Genomic DNA, 13,941 nt, shown 5'->3' on the forward strand with positions numbered 1-13,941 from the left:
ACTAAAAAGTGTTTGACCAAAATCTGTTTAGTGCTAAAATGTGGTCAGGGATTAAAGACAAGAAATTTATGTCCTTATTGCTGTTCTGATCTTGGATTTTTCTGTTTTCTGGGCTGTGGCTCAGTTTTAGCAGCTGCAGGTGTGAGATGGTGTGAAACCTTTAATGAACATGTCTTTTGCTTGTGACTATATGAACTATTTTGCACTCATGTGGCTCATAAACTCATTCTCACTTGGCTGAATAAATAAAAAAAAAAAATTAAACAAACATCCTTTGCAAAGGCAAAGTGCTGCATATTTTTGTTTGTGTTTTGGACTCAGCACTTAGTGAATGCATAAATATGCATCAGCATGGCTTGTGGTATATGTGATTAGATGCTACATGGGGAGTTTTATTGTTTTATAGTTACTGCAGCAGCAGCAGTGAGCCCAGAGTACATGAAATTTAGATAATTGTGGATAGGAAACAAGTAGTATTAGTTACAGATCCTGCCTTATCCATAAGTGAATCTATGGGGTTTTTTCTATTGTTTGCAACAAGGACTTTAAGGAGAACATAGGTGGAACTCAGTGATATTTTCTGCTTCTCCTGTTTGGACATGCAAGTATAACCCATTGATACAAGAATATGGGGCACTCATTTCATTAATATGGAATTGACAAACAACCAGATACTTACATAAATCCTTTAAATAACTAAGGGAAGCTTATTTAAAGCTCTCAACTGACAACCTCATTACTGCTGTTCAGCAACACTGGTATTCATGCAATCTGGCTCACATGCCATTGTTTGGAAACCATCAAAACCACAGACAGCCGCATGCTGAGATACAATAATTGTCAAGTCTATAGTGCATATTTTCTAGAATTGTTTAATGCTGACACAGTGTGTGCACCAAAAAATGCATAGACAAACAGGCAGCACTCCTCATTGTGGCCATCCCACTGGGGTTTGGAAATTGCTCAAATTCGACCGAGTAGCAGAAAATGACAAAGGGGAGACACATTAGGATTTTGGATAGAAACTACCTAGCAGAAATGGCAAGTATACCATTATGTCAGAAAGTTTTAATCCATCCGTGCAAAAGTTCACCGTCGTGTGTGGACAAAATCAACTGCTAGTAAGCAAGGGTGAAGGAAAGTCTTTCGAATTTCAAGTTTAAAGAAACAGATGGAGGTCAGCCAAAAATATATTGATATTGTCACAAGTCCCCCAAGATGCCTTGGCCCAGATTTTGTGGATCATTTCAATGATTAATACCCACCAGCAGCTGGTATTACTGGATGATATGAGCAGATCTATTTGGGTTTTGCACACAATTTGGCACCTCCTGTTCATTTGTCCAAGACATATTAATGATTAGTCCCAGGACATATCAACTCATCCACCTCTGAGATAAAGGACAGAGTGATGTTCATTACACTTCTTTCTAGGACTGTACTTTTTTGCAATATATTACAGTAAAAACTGATAAACAAGGCAGTTGTTCATCCTGTCTGTGCTAAATCTAAGAGAGAGGATAAAGGCTTACAGGAGCATGCTTTCCTAAACAGCAGTATTGACCAATGACCTCCAGAATATTTTTAGACTGTCTGGAAGATGAGGAACACAAAGTCAGCAAAGATGGGAATTTTCCAGCAGCATGTTTTTATGCTTGGGCTTTCCTTTTTCTCTACCTGAAAAAGCTGACTGGACATAAATGGAGATTTTATTGTTTAGCTGGATGCTTTTCCTCTGTGAGGAAAAATTTATTCAATGCGGCTGCCAGATATGTAGGAATCTGGGACATATGCCCAACATGTGTGGGAGAGAGCTCTACACATTCACAATTAGCCTGACACATCTGGGAAATGTCAGACTTGAAGAACAAATGATCTGTTCATCATGGACATCTCAAGTTGATGGTACACAAACACAGGAGACAGGAATCAAATGTCCTGAAGCTGCAAACTCATTGAGAGCCCCAAGAATGAGTACACATTTGTTTCTGGGGTTAAAAGTGATGCATGTGAGTCAAGAGATATTTGGATAGACCATTTGCAGTCCTCTGACAGGACATACTTGACAGAGATCCTGACTCAGCACAAATACAACTTCATTTCAATCTTCCTGGCTTTTATTCAGGCAATTTCAGGTGCCAGAAAGTTCCATTAAAATTTCTGTTGGCATTCAGCCTCCAAAGTTTTGCTGTTTTTAACACTTTATCCATTACCAAAGCACAATGACCTCCAAGATTTTGTGCCAGGCTCACTGTGACAGCGATATCACATATGCATAGGACTGAATATGGAGAAGTTATTAATATAAACCAGCAGACCAATCAACAAAGGATAGATTCCTTTCAGTAGATTTATTTTTGTAATGAAAAAATTAACTAACTTTCCCCCTCAAAAACTATCCGAAAATTGAAATAATAAGAATAAATTTATTTTTTCTGAGTTACTTACGTAGATGGAATTAGGTCAGAAACTAGAATGTCTTCACCAATGTTTCTCAGTCTTTTAAAGCTAAAAGTCTTCAGCTTTCTCAAGAATTTAAACCTGACAAATCCATCTGGTAACAATACCAGATATTTTTTTCCAGTGGAGCTGAGGAAGTGTTGTGTTAACCTGTTTCTTGAAATTTTATTATTTTCTTTCATTTTTCTTCCATATGTTTTACTTCATCCCTAAAAAAAAAAAAAAAAAAAAAAAAAAAAAAAAAAAAGGCAATTGCAAGTATTTTACAGAGCATTTTCTCTCTTATATAATTAGTCCACAGGCAGAGATAGACAACCACAGCTCTGGTTACATTCTATCAGAGACACACAATGCCTGATAGACATTCAGTGAATGCCTGAAAAAGTAGAAGTTACATGCAAAACTTCAAAACACAGTAAACCAGTTCCTAAACTGCAGACATGATGGAAAGGAATTGTCTTGCTCAAATTGACCAGGAGAAGCCCAGGAGCAAGATATCTTGTTGCAAAAAGAACTAATGTAGGGGGAGGGGTGGGAGTGTGCTGAAAAAAAAAACCCAAATCCAACACAAATAAATAACAAAAAGAAAAGCACAAATATTAAAAAAAAATTTAAAAAAAAAAATAAAAAAAAAATAAAAATAAAAAAGAGCACTCTTGTAATGATTTGAAGCCAGATAATTCAGAATATACTGGAACACAAGTATAATTTGGTACAGAGGAGAGAAATTAAAGTGAAGTGCTTGTTCACCCATGTGTAAATCTAAGGTTAATAATTCATACTCCACAGAGTTGTTCCAGTGAGATGTGATTAATTAATGTTTATAAAACATTTTATTAAAATCCTTGAATTTCCAGAGCCTTACTATATATAAATCTGTGTGATGAGGGAGATTACTCCTGTGAATTTATTTTTGTTGCTCTTTGTGTCCAATCTCATGAAAATTCTGAAATTTTAGGTTTAAATTGAAATGTTAGTCATCGTGTGATTTTGGCATTTTTGCCTATGGTTTCATCAGTTAGGAGGGCACCAGAAAAACAGATATTATCCCAAAAAGCTGAAATGACTCATGTTAACACTACAGTCCTGGAGCAAAATAAATATTATAAAGAGCTTTGATAGGATGTGAACAGTGTGATAGAATATTGAATTTATTTATATACTTTATAAATCGCTAAGCTTCAGAGATTCTATTCAGAAGTTGAATATGTTTGCGAGCTTCATTTGTGGACCTACAAAGAGAAATATGTGGCAGGACAAGGTTTTTTCACTATTTTCTTTTTTTTTAATTTTAAATTTTTGTTGTATGATCCGTAAAATAAAAGATGACATTTTAATTCACCAGTAACATGCTAATTTTTTTTTTAAACAGCTAATGAAATCTTTGGTGGTATTGTCTTGGACTAAAAGACTCTGAAAAAGCTAGATAACTTAGCTAGATAAACAATAAGAAAAACTATTGGAAGATTTGTCATTGGCCAGATTTTCTAATTAAAACAATTCTTGTGTGGCCCAGCTCTGCATGACTGCACATGCCTATGTCTCTTTTGATTTACCTGCTGCTTTAATAACTTATAAATCAATTTACTAAATTACAACCATACATATTTGACAAAAGAGTGGGTACCATAGATAGAGAAATCTTAACAAGGTTCATCAAATTAAGTTGGCAGGAAGAAGAGAGAAAACCTGCCAGTATTCTAGCTGAGCTTTAGCTACACTAAAATCTCTGCTTTTCATTGACACCAGATTTGGAGCACAAGGAACAGCCCAAAAAGATTACCTATATGCAATGAAATTTTTAATTCATCCATTCATTTTTGCCCTGGAAGAAATTAAGAGATTAATTACCAATGTCAAACAATGGCAGAAGGTAAATCAAGGCAGTAAGTCTGCTTGCTTCTGATTCTTCTTCAGAGACAGACATTTTGTTTATCTTTGTAAGTGGATGTGAAGAGCTGAAGGAAAGAAGGATCCAGAATAAAAAAATTTCAGGTCAATCAAATACAATATATTGAGTGTGCATGACACGGAGGTCAACAGCAACCAAATACCCCATCCCTATGCCAGGAAATTGGTCAAACTTTTAAGGCAGGAAGGCAGTACGTTAATTGTATAAAGAGTTACTTAGGGAAGGTGTTCAGAATAAAACAAACTGGTAAATATTTTGTCAGATCAGGAGCACAGAAAATCACATTTCAGTGCCCATGAATATTTCCTGTCTCATCTCAATTTCTATTATAGACACAGACAATGCATATTAAAATATTTTTAACTTAATCCAACATTTACTTATCTTGATGGCATTTTGCTTGCTTATGATGGGTTTTGTTAGCTGTAATGAAAAGGAGTAAAATAGGATGATAGGGAAAAAAAAAAAGCCCATAAAACAGTGTTGGGAAAACAAGAAAGATTTGACATTCCTGCCACCACCACGACAATCCTTCATGGGCAAGAAGATTGCATTTCCTTCCCCTCCTTTAAAGCCTGGGTTTGCTGATGGGAAAAAAATAACTATAATGGATTGTGACCAGACATACGCAGAATATAAACTCTGTGTGAATGGAATTGAACTGCCCTCCTGAAAATAAAATGCAAATTAGGAACTTTTGCACATTCACCACAATCCTAGGGATCTAGTTTTGGAAATATGCTAATGGAATGGGCTTAGCAATGCTGTAGAAATCACTGAGCAGCAATAGTTTAAAACATTCCCAAAGGTGGTGCAAAGTGAGCAGGATTGCGCAGAACTAATATTTGACTCAGCTTTATTATGTGATGTCTCAGACTCAGATCCCTTGCTGGCATTTAATCAAGGTTATTGAACATTTTGGACTCAACAAAATGAAGCTAAAATTCGGAAGTCCTAAGAGATCTGACTCCATACAATTACTTGTATCAGCATTGAAGATAATAAAATATGTATTAGAGTGTTTTTGGATTATAGAACCATAGTATGCTTGGCTAAGGTGATGAGAAAGCTGAATTTTCTCTGCATTTTTCGATTTATTGTTAATTACTATGACGCTTTGCTCTATAAATTGTACTGACACTCTGAATTTCAAAGTGGATGCCAATTTTCTGTAATAATTTATTAAAAATGTGCAGAAGTTCTTCACAGAGGAAAAATAATAAAACTATTTAGATAAGATTTATTGCACTTCACATGGTGGAGAATCTATGACTTAAGATCATTATTATTTTGCCTTTCTGCTCCCATATCTGACAATGTGTGAGGACAGATTTACCAGTTGATATTCAACAGCTAAGGCTTATAAACACATAGATCACTTGTGAAAGACTTTTTACAATGACAAAAAGCATGCTAAGACTCATCTCTTTTCCTCCCAAAACTCCTTCCCATTCTCACATTTAAGCACTCACCATAACAGAGGTGCACAGGCAGACACATTTGGGTGCACAACTGAACCCCATCATGCAAAATCCCATAATAAAACAATTCCTTAGCCATCAGGTACAGCTGGAGGCACGAAAAGAAATAATTATAAACTCATGAAGAATTTAAGGAAATAATGGTAATAATGTCATTGGTAACAGTGAAATACTGATGTTATTTATTCAGGGTTCATTTGTTTTACTCTGAAAAGGAAAATTAACAAGAAAGACTTGAAGACACAATGGGCAAATTTAGAAAAAAAGTTGAACTTGCAGTAAAGATTTTAGGCTGAAATAGACAAGAAACTCATGGACTTTTATAAAGAGGTCTTTGAACAGGTTTCTGACATATCAGACACAAAGTTTCCCATGCGGCAACAGGATGTGAAAATTTGCCAGCATCCTGGTGAGTTTCCTTCACTTAATTTTCCCCGTGCCCAATTTCCTTAACATAGTCTTAATTTTCTGCAGCGCAGAAATAAAATCTAGGATTCTTTTAAGCAATTTTTTACCATTTTCAAGCTGTGTCACACCTGTCCAGTGCCCACTTTTGGCTGCTCTCCTCCCGTTCAAAAAGAGGTGATGAATAAAAAACAACCTCAAAATACACCTAGTCAAAGTAAGCATTATAAACTGCAGTTGCATAAAGCACCTGCCTTGATTTCTTTTCATACTGATGTCAAGAGGAAATCACCTATTTGGTTTGGTGAAAACAGAGTTAAATCACTCATCAAACCCTTGTTATAGGAGCACAAAATATTTAGACAACATCATCTTCTACCAAGTGCCTGGTTAAGCATGTTGGATGAGCTGCAGGAAGTATACTAATGAATTACTGTCATTTGAGAAACAGCCCACTCTCTGGAAGCTTGCCTGGATGACTTGATCTGAATCCAACCTAACTTGGAATTTTAATCTTTTTTTTTAACTGAAACATACAGGAATGCAAATATGTTAATGAACACTATCTTCATAAAAATCTGCTGCTGTACTAAGATATTCCAGGTTGTTCAAGAATTTTAATTTTTAAGTCTGTAGGAAAATCAACTATTTTTGGCCCTCTTACCTGGAATTATCATAATAATGAAAGTCCCAGATTTTCAGCTGAGAGTTGAAATGAAGCCTTTGTGCCCAGCAAGATTTAAGCCTTTGTATTATAGTGTTTTTGTCTCACCATATGTTTAGAATATCACAAAAAACAGAATCACCTTGGCAACATTATTTCTACTGCTCCAGTGAGATAGTGGTTTTATGTCACTGCTTAGTACTGGTCAGTCCCTTAATTACAGCAGAGACCTGATAAAAATGAAACGTTTTTATAACAGGCAGCAACATCCTTTAAAAATGCTTCTAATCTTCATTTTCAGATCTAACTGTTTATGGTTTTCTTTTTCGGCGGCTGCTCAGCCAGGTAATGTCCTTTGAAACTCTGACAGAAACTGCAAAATGCAGCTACCGTTCTCCAAGTCAAGGTGTGTGAACTGGACCATAGCAAATATTTCTCTTCTGCAATGGAATTTAGAAATACAAATTCATGCACCAAAATGTTTGCCCAGATCCTTGGTTGCATTTTAATAACTTCCATAGTTGTCTTAGTTTAGTGTATGCCCCAGGCTTTGAGTACAGCAGGGATCTGGAGCCATCTCAGAGGCATGAATCTGGACCCATGGTTGGATGAATTCTCTGCCTTTTAGCATCTGAATCAAGAGTGATCATTTGCTACCCCAGTTTGCTCTTCTCAGCCCATTTCAAGAAAGAATAAACACTTTTAGGTGATTAAATACAGCAGAAGGCACAAACCTAATACAGATGTTTAACTCAGAGTTTTAAACAACCTGCTAAATTATGAAATGAGCAAGAACTCATACACTCTCCTTGACCAGTTTTTTGGTTGATTAGCTCAATTGTTTTTCAGGGCTGGCCTTTAAATCCCATTGTTCATGTCCCAGCACTTTTTATACTTTGTTTAAAGTCAAGAAACCCACTTTGGATATCAGATTTAGCAGACTGGGAGTAAAACTGGAACAGCCTCAAGCTGAGGGAGTATAGGTTTATATTGGGTACTAAGATGAAATTATTCCCTGTCAGGGTGGTGAGGTTCTGGCACAGGTTACCCAGAGAAGCTGTGGCTGCGCCATCCCTTATAGTGTTCTAGGTCCCTGCTACTTTCAATGGAACACTAAAACTTATATTCTTCAGTGTTTACTAGAGGAAACTTGAACGGGATATGAGAAAAACATGCAAAGCATTCCTTATAATTAAAAAGAAAATAACACCAACTTTAATATTTTCAGTCAAAAAGCAACAGATTTCTAGTTAATATACTGATTTCATGTATCTATAACTTCACATTTATAATTCTTATATCTGATTTGCAAAAATTATGTTCTTAAAATCATATATGTTAAAATGCAGAATTAATGCACTCTACATGAAAACAAAGAAAAATTCTCGTTGAAAGGGTATTCTCACAAAAAAACCTTCAAGAAATAAATACTAAAATTAATTTTACTATCCTCCTTCATTTTTCACAAAGTGTTTCTTATTGAAGAAGTTCCAAAATTAAGAACTAATTAAACCTGAATTTTCTAGCTTCATTCTTAGTTCGTAAAAAAAAAAAGGAACTTCATACTATTTTATGACATTGTTGTTTATATGTTTGGGGAATTTTGAGGTACTTTGAGGGTAAATAGCAGAGAAAATTTTAATTTTATTGGATAGTGACTTTATTAGACTCCTGGCTTCACCTCTGAGGAAAGAACACCAACCACCAGCAATGTGGTCTTGTGGAAGATATCCCTGCTCATGGAAGGGGGTTGAAATTGAATGGTCTTTAAGGTTCCTTCCAACCCAAAAAATTCTGTAATTCTGTGATTCTATAAAAACTGATTGTTACAATGAATTTCTTGATTATTTTACAACTGACTTTGAAAAAGTCCTAGAAAACAGAATTTGGAGAGAATTTCCAAAACACTCCTAAAACTTGGATTATATAACTCACACAAGTAAACCTAATTTTTTAATTTCAATGCTCAGATGAGGCAATTAGAACTAAGTAAAATAAATGTAACTGGAGAAAAGCATACAGAGTGATCCAAAGTCAGTGTGGAGCAGGACCTCAAGATTCATTCAAGTAAATGAGTAGCTGCTTTAAGCATTTTTCTCTGTTGGAGAAGGCTATTTGTTTTTTAAAAATGAGCTTGCTCAATGCAGTCCTTCTATACTCTGTAGTATTCATTTTCAAACTGCAGACTCAAAGGCTACTCATATTTCTTCCTGATGGCCCATAGAAGCTGAACTTCTATCTCATCTCAGAGCAGCTACCACAATTCTCTCAAACTTATTTTGTATTTACAACAATGAAAGACACATAAACATCTTTGGCCTAGTATAGTCACTTGGAAATATGTCAGTAATGATTTTGTGGCTGCATTGGTCCTGCACATGTGTCTTCACACAAGCATTCAAATTCATTCAAGGAGTTGCTCTGAGAAACGTGAGAAAACTTGTTCCCTTTGAAGTAGGAAAAAACAGCAATTTGGAGGTTTTTGATAGTGATTATTTTAGAGTATTAGAGTATATGCCCCATAGCACAGAGTGCATAGATATAGATGGCCCTGTTTGTGAGGATGGTGAGGCCCTGGCACAGTTGCCAGAGAAGCTGTGGTTGCTCCATCCCTGGAAGCACTCCAGACCAGGTTGGGTGTGGCTCTGACCAACCTGGTCTAGTAGAAGGTATCCCTGCCCATAGCAGGGGGCTTAGAATGAGACAATTGTTAATGTCCCTTGCAACCCAAACCATTCCAGGATTCTGTGCTCTAACTCCTCTCAGGGTTTTGAGGGTAGCGCCTTCACAGTTGGGTTTGACACTGTTTGGGCATTGGAATGGGTCAGGAATGATCCCACGCAAAAAGGACACAATGAACCACCTTCATGTGTTGGGGTTTTGTTTATCTCCCATGTTCTCACACATACCTACCTGCCCAAGAATTATATTGGGATGCCCCAGGGTGTTGTGCAGAGCTTCCAGCTTCTTCTACGGAAAGACAAATGCCTTGTGTCCGTCAAGAAGCAAGAAAAGCCCACACTTAGCTATGGAAATTAAGCTTTCTCTTTTCTGCAGAGAAATTAGTGAACTTTTACAAGACTTGTGTCTATTCTGCAACTGGATAAAATAAGGAAAATCATTTGTTTTTCTCAAAGTTTCTCAGGAAGGTCTCGTGCAACTTAACTGGATACAAAATATTTAGCCTTTTGCTTGGATGCCAAAGTTTACAGGTTCAAAACCAAGTTCCAGAACAATTTCATGAAAAAGTCTCAATTGAGAATTGCTGATTTCTCAGATATAACATCTGACTCAAGTGGTTCTTACTGAACAGTGTTTGAAGGAAGACAGACAATATACCTGAATGTCTTTTAATCTGCTTTCTGGGAATTCTCCTTTGGCTTCAGCAGTAAAGGGTCATTTATTCAGATGCAGTATGAAACATACGTTCTGCTGTATTTTAAACCTTTAATTAAGGTAAGGGACTGAAAAATATACCAAAACAAGAATTTAAAGAAAGTCTCATCCTTTAAGAAGGAAACCCATGGTAAATGATACTGGTATTACCCAAGTCACTGCAAGTGCTTGAACCTGAGAATGAATGCAAGAAAATGAACCAAAAAATATACCACAAAATATATTATGAATTGGTCAAAGTGAAATAGACTCCTATTTTTTTCAACTTGTTGTTTTCTAAAGATAAATACAATTTATTTTTGGTTAAATCATACTCAAAGTTATTTCAAATCCAGGCATTGTTTTGTAGGCAGCAGCACAGCAGTCCTCTGCAGAAATGTGAAAGCTGGGTAGAGAAATGATCTATTAATCTGGGACAGTTCTTAGTAGGACAAGACATAGTGCTTTATCTTCTCTAAATATAGATGACCTAAATGTAAAGGCCTTTACCAGTTCCCTTGCAAGCCTTGCCTACCATTGAATGTGCCTCAACATTTGGAAGTTAGCCAAATACAGAACATCTATTTACTTTTTTCTGCTAGTGCTGATTAATGTACATACCCAAAATCATCCCAGCTGACTCCACTCTCTCACTGGCATAATTTTTTTACAGAGATTAAAAATACCTAAGATAAGTCACATGGAAGTACTCCACCAAGTGCCAGTAGCTTGATCATCTTCACCATGAATTATTATAACCCAAATTTGATGCACTTGAACAAATTTAGTACTTATTTTAGGCAAATATGGTCACATTAAAGTTATAGATTTAATTTAGGTGACCTTTCTGGATTTCTTTGCAGTGAAAAGAAGACTATTATGGTTTCTATGTTTAGGAAAATAATAACTGAAAGACACCAAATGGGGCATATAGATGGTGTGGGTGTTATCAATGAAATTATGAAGCATATGATCCTTCTTTTTTTCCTCTAGTAGTACAAAGATGTAAAAATCCAAAAAGTAATCGCCCTAAGTTTTATATTTTGCTTCAGATGGGCAAAGGCTAAATTCTGGGGTTGCAATACAGCTTGTATTATATATGTGTGTCTCTGAGAATATTTGGGGTGGGTAGGGTGCATATTTACCAGTGAAAAAGCAATCACATAGTGCTGCCCTGTTCTGCAAGATAAAAAGAACACATACAGTTCTAAAATAGAAAAAAAAAAGGCAAATTTTATTTAAGTCTACCATTCTAACACTTTTGAAGGAATTAAAAAAATATGTCAAGAAGAGCAGTTGCTCCCTGTTTGATCAGCACAGCTCAAGGATTGTTGGAAAGGGCATCTGCCTTCAGACTCCTACCAAATGGTGATAGTTTTTCTGCTTCTGTTCACACCCACCTCGGGGGGAAAGGACCTGCTGCAGCCCAGAGGGTTGTGATGGATGGAATTCCTCCTCCAGGCTCTGCCTGGGTGAGATCCACAGGTGGCCAACAGAAGGTTGGTAAGGCAGAGCCTGAGGTTCAGCACTCACTCACTGCTGGTGAACCATTTGGCAACAAACAAATACATGGGGCCACAGGTTCTCTGCAGTGTCTGGAAGATGCTGACCAAGGAGGACAGGCTGCTTCTGTATCAGGCTGACAAACAGCACAGTCATTTATATATCAGTGAAATAATTGACACTGATTTATCACCTCAGTCTAAGGTGAACTGAGGGCTTCTAACAGTCATCTTCAAACTTGCTCTTAATTTACAAAACCTGATTCACGGTGGGTAAACTTCAAACTAGCCAGACCTCCTTATCCATTAAAAGTGAAGATCTTTTTGTGACACAGTATAGCTTTTCCTGTCCCATCTACTTGAACCACTGTGATTCTCTGTAAGGATTTTTATCACTCAGTGACAAGTGGATTGAAAAATCTCTGTCAGGTGAAAGAACAGAAATGATACTGAGTGTTCTCAAATTTCTCTGCAGTCCCTGAAGGTCTATCCTTGCTCAGAACTTTTTTCACAGCAGTATTTTACAGCTTCTATAACTTAAATTTTTCTGAAGTTTTTTGTTGGCAGATATAGCATATTCTCTTAGGCTTTGTGGTTTCATCTATTTTTCTTCTCATCTTTCATCCACATCATGGTAATCAACTCCTCACAGGTCAAAAAACTCTTCAAAGTACTCCTTTGAACATCTGCCTCCTTAAAGACATCCCTGCTGTATTCTCTGATAACTTGGATTTCATCCAGTTTTGCTTGATAAAGACTTAGGAGTATTCAGTAAACACCCTATTAACTAAAACAGGAGAGCAGAATCAGGTTCCTACATTTTTCACTAACATCTGGTCTGTGCACAGTGGGAGGGAAAAAGCCAGCAGCGAAAGATCTGCATGCACTGGTTGCAAACTGGTAGCTGCTCTCCCAGATGAAACTATATATTTGAAGTATCATTTGAAATCTTCAGCAGGGAGCTATCATGCCATCTTTTATATTAGTTATGAAGCATACAAATGAGGGTTTTGCTACTATCCTTCCAAAAGTAAAAAGCTGAGCATCCTACTTTTCCCACAACTGTTCTGTTGAAAAGAGTTGCTTTCAAATCCTGAAGTACACATAGGACAGGGAGACAGCCAAGACCATACAGAGATTTGTTTCTTTAAGTGTCTAAAGAAGTTCCAGTGAGGGACCAATTTATTCCATAGTCAGCTTCAAGCAGATTCTTGTTAGAAACCTGATATGTACTACAGAGAGGAAATACAAAGTTCCCATTAACTTTACTGAGTTTTGGTATTGTTTCCTCTTGTTCAATTTTCCATTCTGTGCTGTGTTCTTTTTATTTGATTTACATTAAAATGTTCCTAAACCATCTTGCATACTTGCAGCAGTAGCAACTTCTCTGATTTCTCCCCTTCATTTTCTAAGCCAACCAAATTTCATGATCTTCATGAAGGATGAAGAAAATCATCATCAATTTCTGTTTCTCTTAGTATCACTCATCTCAATATCCTCCACCAAACTCCTATGGTGGGTGCACTTGAATCAAATCTCTGAAACTTTCTTTATATCTTTTTGTCATTTTATCTACTCTTGGTCCCCTTCTAAAAGGTGTTAAAACTCATCTAAAGTGGAGAATGCTGCAAGGTTTTCCAAGTTCTATTGAGGCACATGTTGCCCACCAAGGTGGTAGATGCCACATTCTAGAAAAAATTCAAGGTCAAATTGGACAGGACTTGAGAAAAGTTATCTAGTTGAAGGAGTCCCTTTTTACAGCAGGGAGGAGCTGAACAAGATGACCTTTAAAAGTCCCTTCCAACTCAAACTATTCTGTGATTGTAGCAGAATTTCTTAGAGAACGAGGGCATGATCTATATTTGGAGTGAGGTTTGAACTACCCCAGCCTGGGCCTCGCTCCGTGGCCTGTGAAGCCTGTGGCGCAGTTAGAAATTATGTTAAGGTGTTAACAAGGGACAGTGGGTTTTCTAGATGTTAGTAGGTATAGTTAGTAGTGTGAACATTTTGGCCACCTTAAGGACAAGTTAAACAATGTTTGTTTGCATTTTTCCCTGTGCTGTATGCCAATGAGAATGTAATTACAAGTGTAAACTATATAGAAGTATATATAACCTGCCATTTTAGACAAAATAAACCGGA

The sequence above is a fragment of the Zosterops lateralis genome (assembly GCF_965231275.1).
Source record: "Zosterops lateralis genome assembly, chromosome: Z".
In the NCBI taxonomy this organism is placed as follows: Eukaryota; Metazoa; Chordata; class Aves; order Passeriformes; family Zosteropidae; genus Zosterops; species Zosterops lateralis.